Here is a 10,567-nt window from a genome sequence, read left to right as displayed (position 1 = left end):
GATGATATACTGAAATTTATTTTTTATGATAGAGTAAATAATAAATATCTGTTATTTTGTATTTGTTTTGATTTTTAATCTTAAAATAAGGTACAAATATAATCAAATAATTGCCTGAAATCTATATTACAGAGAATATTTTATTATCTAATGTTGAGAAAAATCAATAATTATTTAAAAAGCTTATAAAGTGGTTTTAAGACACTGAGATATACACATATTTTTATTTTACATATTTTATAAACTTTCCATGAGCTTATTGAGATTTTTTTTTATGGAAAAACAGGTTATTTCTTTGTTTTGCATTTATCTAATATAAACCAAATTGTTTTTTCTTTGTTTAATGGCTATTTAACAAAAATCAAGTAACCAGGAATTATAAACATACGTGACTTTTCAACCAATATGCTAACAAATTCAAAATGGTCAGTATGAATTTTCCCCTATTTTTATTTTTTTGTAACTAGTAGCAATTATAATCAAAAAGCATAGACATTTTTATAAATGCTGACAGAAGTGCTCACTTAGAAAAAGCATGGCATCTGAGAATTTACGAATGCATGTGTTAACCCAAAAGGTAGTTTGGGCTGAAATAGATGGCACTCAACTATTTCCTGTTAGAAGTAAGAAAATGTGTTAATTGCATTTAATATAGTTTATTGCACTGTAGTCAACACAGGCCATCTGTCCGTAACAGCTGCCTCTTCATGGTTTTAGCAAAGCAAGTAACTGTATATATTTTAAGGGCCGCTCAACTGAACCATGCCAAACAACCTTCATTGAGTTTGTTTTCTTATAAGTATGTGGTAAATAAATTTAAAACAATTATACTGCAATGAATATATTGCATGCCAAATATTCTCCTTGTGTAAGAGTTAACTGTATTTAGCAATGTATATTGTGAGAAATAAACAAAAGATTTTCCATTGACCAAAGACAAAAAAATCAAAAAATACAACTAACTACAGTGATTAATATGTAAGGGAAAATGCTATACAAAACTAGATAAACATGCAAACGTGTCATCTCCTCAAAAACCCACAGATGCCTTGAGATGCAAGTTTTGCTAACCAGACAAACCTTAATGAGTGTTAGTTGATTTATTTTACCATAGTCAATATAGGTTTACTCCAAGGGGAATTTACCTTAGTCAATTTAGGCTTACACCAAGGGGAATTTACCTCAGCAAGTGAGTGAGCAATATTTCTTTTAGAGAAAAGACAGAACAGGGTAAAACACTCATTTAAATACTCATTGAATGCTTTTTTTGTGCCAGATGCTATTATTTTAGAACACCATGTATATCAAAGTGAATAAATTAGATAATAATTAGTGCTCATATAAAAAGGGGTTAGAGGGGAAGGGAGGGGGCATGGGGTAATTAATGATGGTGGAATGTGATGATCATTACTATCCAAAGTACAGGTATGAAGATACGAATGGGTGTGAATATGCTATGTACACAACCAGAGATATGAAAAATTGTGCTCTGTATGTGTAATAAGAATTGTTATGCATTCTGCTGTTGTATATAAATAAAAAATTTACATAAAAAGATACATTCTAATGAGGAAAAGAACAGATACACAAATACAATTGAGTAAAATATGCAGTATGTGAGATGATGTTATGTTTTGTGTACAATGAAACTGACAAGGTAGTGCTGGAGAAGGGATGCAATTTTAATTTGAACAAACACCTGAAGGAGGTGAGGAAATGAATTGAATGAAGATCCCTATAAAGACAGTTCCAAACCAGAAAATTGGAAAACTTTGAGGCTCAACTTGACCTGGATATTCAAAAAGGAATAAAACAGTCTAAGAACACAAATTATAAGAGTCTTAAAGTTAATTGCCTCATGTGTTAGGTAGTCAAATTTCTAAGTTTACAATCAATGCATATTTATTTCATAAACAGAAATACTAAATAGAATGTAATGTTATTCATCCAAATGATTTATAACCCCTGGCCTGCACCAGGGCATATATTACTTTGAAATATTACTGGAACTTTACTGTTTTTCTTTCTTCTTGATAAATAATTAATTGATATTTTGGATCCCTATCTCATTTGATTTCATGGTTATAAAAGAGGACAAGTCAAGATATGTAAAGAATGTCTGGGACACTTTATTCTCGACTAATAAGAATAGAACTGATAGAGTGTGAAAGAGACCAGGGAAAAGAAGCAAAAGATGTTTTATAAAATATTCATACATTCACTTATTCATTTTAACATATTTATTGAGCAACTGTGACATGCCAGTATCATGTTAAACACTGGGATTGTGGTAATTTAAAAAATAAACATGAATTTGTCCTTAAGGTAGTTACATACTATTAAGATATTCATATATTATAGAAAAGGCATCTAAAATTTTGAAAGAGCAATCTATGAGTGTGTGCATGAAGTGGCCATTACTCCACTTGTTTTGAAAATTGGGAAAGACTTTAAAAAATATAAAGGTGTTACAAAAGTTTTCTGGAATAAAAATATTATATTGGTCCAAAAGAGTAATCCAAGAGGCACCATGACCCATACCTGTAATCTCAGAGGCTCAAGAGGCTGAGGCAGAGGATCACAAGTTCAAGCATAGCCTCAGCGATTTAGCAAGGCCCTAAGCCAGTTAGCGAGACCCTGCCTCAAAATAGATGTGGATAAAAAAGGGCTGTGGATGTTCCTTAGTGGTTAAGTGCCCTTAGGTTAATTCCTCATATCAAAAAGAGAGAGAGAGAGAGAGAGAGAGAGAGAGAGAGGGGGGGGGGGGTCGGGGAGAAGAGGGAGAAAGAGAAAAAATAATTAATCAAAAAGGATAAACAATGTTGATCATAACAATATTCCCTGTTCTGAAAGAGGACCACAGGTAGGGGAGAGTCAACATCATTTGTATCTCTGCTAAGCACAGTTGGGGTGAAAAATGAGAATGATAGCTTAATGAAGTAGAAGAGAGAAAATAGAGGCTGCGAACATAGACAACCCCTTTGAGGAGTATTGTGATAAATGGTGTGAAGGAGGCTAGAAGTGAAGGTACCTTAAAAATGAATTCTATTTTAAAGATTAAAGTTACATAACATTTTTTGTTTGTTTGTTTAGGACCTATTTCAGAGAAAATTGATGATAAGGCATAGGTAGCGGTCCAGGAGTAAGTGGATTTAATTACAAAATGAGATGAAAAAGCATTTAGTAGAGATATGGCAGAGTTGGCATTGGGAAACAGCAAGATCTGTCTATCCAGAACACAAAGTATATGGCTTCTGATGCAATTAGGCTCATATATGTAGACAAATCAAGAGTTTCTCTTCTAAATTCTTCAACTTTCTCAGTGAGGAAAAACAGTGTGATTATCAGCTAAGTATGACAATTGATGAGAGGGTACTTAAGGAGAGACACTCTACAAAATAGTTATTGTGTTGTTTGGCCCTCTTGAAGGAAGTTCATTGGGTAAATAATTCTTGTCATGAATCTACAAATGGCTAGTGACCTCCCGGTTATTTGTGCCCAGCCAGACTGCGGCAACTCATCTTGAAGACATTGTGTGACATGAAAATCTCTGAAATTTACATTATTGGACAACTACAATATTCAGGATAAATCCATTTTACATTTAATATTAATAATTTGTTCATAGCACTACACTAAGAAATGATTGTATATCATGTTTTATATCTATTAATGAAAAAACAATATTAATATTTTTTTCATATTAAGTAATCCCCTGTAGTGAACTTCTCACTGCAACCCCTTATGCCTATCTCCTCCCATATTTTATAATTGTATACTCAGCCTGTGCTTAGAAATGTGGGACTTCTGGGGATATATCTCAGTAGTAGAGCTCTTTCCTTTTGACTATCATGCATAAGGCCTTGAGTTCCTTCCCTGGCACTCCCTCCCCATAAAGGACCAAAAGTAAAAGAAAGGGAAATATCATGAAATAAGAATACTCTGATATTGAAGTAAGAAATGATGTAGGCCTTATAATTAATTGGCAACTTAAAAATGTCCACACAATTATCAAGCTGTTATGATCCAAACCCATGAGGTTGACATCATTTTTCCATAGAAACAAAATTTTGCACATTTATATGCAATTTCTACCTGATTTATTATAGTCTGGTTCTCCAATATAGAATAATATTTTCGAAGAATTATCATTGCCTAGAATCTACTCCAAATCGATGTATTTAAAATTCTTGATTTGTGATCCAGTCATCCAATCCACATGTCTTCTCTGTATGTTTGTTTTGTAGCTTTCCAGGGGGATCCTGATGTGTAGACAGAACTGCAGTGTACTACTCTAACAGGGCTTTTCATACTTTCTTCCTATGTATATAAACCACCATGTCTTGTTAAAATTGCAGTCTGTTTCAACAATTCTTGGTGGGACCTGAGATGTTCATTCCTAGCAAGATCTGTCATCATTTACTAGTACTATTTAGGGTTAGTCTCTGACAGAAGGCTTCCTAGTTTACATCACATTTTAAATAAAAATTTGGAAACATCTAATTTGAGAAAAAATATATTTCACATGTGAAACATCTTTTTTTGTGTGTATGTGTTTATGTGTGTTATGAGTGTGAGAAAGAAGAGGAATATGCACTTACAATGCTGATTTTTTTCACGAATCAGTTTGATTTAAATTTATTTTCTGAGAAGAAAATTATCATATTATTATTTTATTCAATTTCTTTTGCAGTGACTTTTATTTTTACTTCCTGAATTGTAATGATGTGGTTTTGACCCCTACTTTTTAAGTTTCCTAATGGCTTATCTATTCCATTAAAAATTTTATTGTAGTTTTTTTATAATATGTAAATATTAGACTTTTGTTAGTTTTCCAAGTTATGAATTTCTAACATTATTTTTCCAACGTATTAGAAACAGTGTTCTGGGGTTGTTTGTTTGTTTGTATTTTTTGGGGGGGATGGCTGGTAGTGCTGGGATTTGAATCATTCTAGGCAAACACTCTACTATTGAACTATATTCCCAACCCTCCTTGTACTAAGTCTATTGTTCCTGTTTCACTAAATTATTATTCCAGAGTTTCTTACACGAAGTTTATAATTTTCCTATAGCATTTTTCAATAACTAATTGATCAAATATTACTTTCTTATAAATATAAGTCTTCTAGATTTATCCACATCATCTTTTTTTAGTCTAAAAAATATAGTATTTAGGGCAAGTCATTATCAGAAATAAAAAAGGAAGAGTAAATGAGAAATCAGAAAGTGACAAGTGTTAGTTTAATCTATTCTTTCCATTAATGTGGTTTGGAAATTATGCAAAGGTAAGTGAAAAGGAGAAATTTTGAATATAGAAAAAAATTATGATTTCGAAAATGAAAAATGAGTTTGTCACTCAGTAGCTAATGAAATGTGGAAAGAGGATACAAATGATGCAAAACAATTGAAATGTATTCTCTAAAAGTACAGTTTATACATCAATCAACAAATGTGTTTGTAAACTTTTAAAAACATTATTTGTGTTAGGAGGGTGGCAAAAGTTTATAGAAGGCATGCCAAGTCAACAAGAGAGTAAACTCAGCTCCACTCACACATTCTTTAAAAAGTGAAACCAGACATGTCATTCAAATTTTTCCAGACAGACAAATATCTCTTCTCTTAGGAAAATGTTGCAAAATTTATTAACTGAACAAAAGTCTTCAAATTCTTATGCAAAGTAGACTGGTACATGCTTATAATCACAGCAATGGGAGTTTGAGGCAGGAGGATGGCAAGTTCAAGACCAGTCTCAGCAATTTAGTGAGTTCTTCTGCAAGTGAGAAAGATCCTGTCTCAAAAGAAAAACAAAAACAAAAACAAAAACAAAAAACTAAACTAAAAATTACTGAAAGTATAGCTCAGTGGTAAATCATTTATGGATTGATGCAATCTATTATACCCCCTCCCAAATATCTTCCAGTATTCTGAATATCATTGTCTAACATTTGATATGTATTCAGTATAATTGTATAATTAGCAAAATCAGATAAGTAGATGCTCAACAGAGACATTATGTTAGCTTTGGTACATTCAGAAATTTTGTATTTTCTTATCATCTCAAAATTACCCTCTATTTTTTTCCCTTAAGATCATCATCAAGAAGAAACCCGATAAAATTAGTAATCCAATCATAGCCTCTTAGTGTCACACAGAATAATTTTTATGTATTCAGAGATTTATTCTGTGCTTTAATTCCATTTCTCATTTTATTGGGATGATAGAAATGTTATTTTTCTCTAAACTATGAACACTTGGGAATTAGAAATTATGATGTGTTTATAACCTTCTCAGTAAACAAGTTGACGATTGGATAGAAAATATGTAATTAACTAAATCCTTACAAGTATTTTAGTAAGAGGGATAAAGGAGGATATTTAATATTAAGGCATTTTAGTAACTCTTTAGGAGTTATGAATAGTAAATATCTTATTAAGATTATTCATTTTTTAACTTAACTGGTTTGGTTCCAATATACTTGTGTTCACATTATAAAATATTATATGTTGAATAATTTGTGAATATTATGTCAGCAAGTGAGTTTTCAGCAAGGAACATGGACATATTTGTAAATCTTTTTTAGGTAAATTGTGTTTCAATTTTGTAACAATGTATTTTGAAAGCAATTTTAGACCTAGATACAAAATGTTCCTTCTTTGAATCTCTGGGCACCTTTGGTTGAACATGTCTTTATATGTACTCACACACATTACTGGCTTGTTAAAAAACTTTCATCACACACTTCCTCACTTCTTTGAAGTTGAATTCATATTTCTCCCTAGATATTCTCAGGCATTCTTGGTTAGGATTATTGGTTATTTATGAATGTATATGGTTACCATAATCCAGTTTCTACCCAAGAATCTATTTCAGTCTTTGTGGTGAGAATAACTTTTCTGATTCTTCTGCTTTTATGTTCTTGATTTCAACTCAGCAACATAAATCGTTATCATACTTTTTAATGTTGTACTATGTGGTTTTATTTTATATGGGATTTTTAACCTGATGTTCTTTATTTTTTAAAATTTTTTCATTAAATGTCTGTCCTTCATTCTCCAATACCCATCTGTTCCCACTGTTTATTTCTAGACTTAAATAGTGAGTGACATCATTATAATTTCTATGGCAACCAACTGCATTGACATTAAAAGATGATACAGCCCTCAGATAGTACAAAAACAGCAGAAGCTTGTGAACTGTTAAAAACAATGTCTTCTGTTCAGGCAAATGTCTTTAATTAAAAAAAAGAAAGAATTTGTTGAAACTCTTCAAAGGTGTGCATAGTTTGAGGGTCTGAAATTCTGATGAGTGAAATAAGTATTTTGTATTCTAAATGTTCTTAACATTTCTACTTGGATATTTTCTCCAAATTCTAAAAGAGAATTCCATTTTACTAAATTTGGAATTTTAAATTGTTAGGGCACACTGTTTTAAAAATATCATTTAAAATTTTAATGTAGTATTTCATGAGATCATTCAGACATTCTGAAGTATTGAATCTGAGGTCATATAAAATTAAGTCCTTATGTTTGTGCACATAAAGGTTTTTATCAGAAACCTAATGGAACAAAATAAGATTCAAAATTCAGAGGGCAGTGATGTGAAACAATGTGTTCTAAGATATATCTAGTAAGTTCTGTGGTGGACTTGTAATTAAGGCCATAATGTGAATGCATGTACACTCACATGCATAAGTGTTAGAGAAAATATCCTGTGAAAACTGATGGGAAATGTGAATAGGAATGTTGAAATGTTAGAATGAAAACATATGTTGCACCACCCAGATCTCCCATGCAGGCATTCCCCCCAAAATTCTGGAAGTGCTTAGTAGATGATCACTCTCAAATCAACATTTGTACAAATATTGACTAAACAGAATGGTCTCATCAAAATGTCACTTTGTGCCCTCTCCCCAACTTGTATTCTATGGCAGGTCTTTGCAAGTATACAAATATTTTCTAATGGAGAAAATGAATACACTTACAAGACCTATAGGAACTATGTAATATGTACCAACACAAGCCCACAGGTTCAAATAGGGCTGAAAGAAGAATAAAAAGCTTATATAAGAAAGAGAAAGAGATTATCAAAATGGTCTTACTCTTTTATGGGATAAGGTTTAACTCTGGAAAAATCCCAAGAAATTGTGCTTTCACACTCTTTTTATGGCCCTTGGAAGCTTGGGGACAGTAATACCTAACATTAAGTGAGAGAAGTACCTTAGGGATCAGTGGAAAAAAGGATCAAAAGATTCAGAGAAAAGAGTGGATATTCTAAGTAATATCTGAAAACTCACAAGCTACATTCTCTGGATGCTAGGTGTACTCTGAGGATTCTGTGTCTATCAAAGCAGTTCACACTAAGCTGAAGAAAGTGGCAACATCACAGGGAAACTCATCACAGTTCAACATGGAATAGGGCCAGCTTTTCATGAGTTCCAGAGAAGGAAAAAGGCTTACAGCAGATAGAAGACATCTAAATGATACTGGTTTAAAAGTAGATATGGTGTCCTACTGAGTCTTGGAACAACAAAAGCCACCTGACTTTGGGACATCTGGTGGATAGGTAGCCAGAGCATCCTGTCATAGACCAACGTCTGTTAAACCCAACAGCATTGCATCTTTTTATAGAAAGGTTGTGCTCAGGATTGAAAATAAGAATGTTCTATATTTGCAAACAAGTTTCATAAGCAGGTGCCCAAGAACCTGGAGCCACCACCCTTCATTGTACTCCCACTCGGCTCATGCATTAAAGGGTGGGTCAACCTCTAACCTATCTGATTGAAGGCAAAAATGATCAGCTTGGGTCAAGAGGTGTTGGCATTGATGAGTACAAATTGAAAATAGTGTAATAGTTTATTATATGGCCCTAAAAAGCAATGACAAGGAACAATGCTCCCAGTGTCAGACCTTTGGATACGGATCCTTCTCATCTACTTTTTGTAAGAAGAGAAGCAGCTGAAGAAAAGAATATGCATATAAAGACTCATAAGTGCCTGGACTGGATGATTAGAGGTGTCGAAGGTGGAAGGACTTCATTATCAGTGACAAGGATATTTGGAAAGATTTAGTATACATACATTTTACAATCTGTGAGGCTCTTTGCATTATATGTTAATTAAGAATCATCTAGGGAAAGGCACTAAGCAATCAGGAAAATAACATGGCTCTACCAGCCAGCGTCTTTCATCAGTGTCCAGTATTGGCGCAATGGCTGCAGCAGTGGAGTTCCCATGGTAGCATGGATGTTAATGATATGTAGAGCCTACAGTTTGGGACTCAGTCAACATTTCTTGCTGAACATTCATCCTGCCAGCAACAGAGACAAAACCTTCTTCCCTGTAAGGCACTACCATTAAGAAGACCTGTCAGGCACTCTAGGCTACTTAATCTTTGGTACCTTAACTTAAATGTACATATGTCCCTGGCATGGATTAGCTCTTGCTACTCTCAGGCTCTTAGCCACTATCAGAGTGCTTATATAGTGTTTGACTTCCTGAAAGGAGAACTCTTCTAACATCTCATCTGACTAAAAACATCCAATTGAGGCTGACACAGTGATGCATTCCTGTAATCCCAGTGACTTAGGAGGTTGATGCAGGAGAATTACAAGTTCAAAGCCAACCTAGAAAATTTAACAAGACCCTGTATCAATATTGAAAGATAAAAAATAAAGACTGTGGTTGTAGCTTAATGGTAGAGCCCCTCTGGGTTCAATCCCCAATACAAAAGAGAGAGATAAAAAGGAGAGAGAGAGAGAGAGAGAGAGAGAGAGAGAGAGAGAGAGAGAGAGAGAGAGAGAGATCCAATTGCAGTTGGTAGCACAGGAAATAAATGCATGGAAACATGGCAGTGAGATCCACCAGTGCTCTGGTCTCAATGTGACTTAAAAACTTATGTGGTGCAACTCAATTCTCAGTATGAGAGTATTTAGAGATAGAACCTCCTGGTGATTAGGCCATAAAAATTATAGCCTCATGAGTGGGACTGATGCCTTATATAAAAGATAAATGGAACTATCTAGGTCATTTTTACCCTTCTGTCCTACTCTAACATGTAAGAATAGCATTAAAGTTGCCAGTTTGAAACAAACAAACAAACAAACCTGCACCAAATCCCAACATGTCTTGATCTTGAACATCTTGTCTTCTAGAACTGTGAGAAATAAATTTCTATTTTTGTTTATGAATTACTGAGTCCTGAGTATCTCCTCATAGAAGCACAAAGTAACTAACAAATGGGTGATATCAAAGTCCTGTCACCCAGTAGCTTCTGACTTGAAAGCATTAGCATTGTCTTTGAGGGGGTAAATGAGTGATGACTTAAGTAGATACTGCCAGCATGGACGGCTATCCCTTAGGATGCTTCCTCCATCCTAAGTCAAAGGGTGCCCAATTGGAAGCAAACTAGTGTCTTGGACTCATTGTAAAAACAGAAGTGTCCCTGCTTACCATCGTACCCTTGCCTGCTTAATTCCTTATATCTGCTTAAGGAATTTGTACCTCTCATTTTGGTTATCTTTATTAGAGGTATTTCTTATTAGAGAGGGATGAACACTCCAGAGGGTAAAA

Source organism: Urocitellus parryii, chromosome 8 (assembly GCF_045843805.1).
Source record: "Urocitellus parryii isolate mUroPar1 chromosome 8, mUroPar1.hap1, whole genome shotgun sequence".
NCBI lineage: Eukaryota > Metazoa > Chordata > Mammalia > Rodentia > Sciuridae > Urocitellus > Urocitellus parryii.
The sequence above is the reverse complement of the archived record's forward strand: the minus strand, read 5'-3'. Positions refer to the sequence as shown.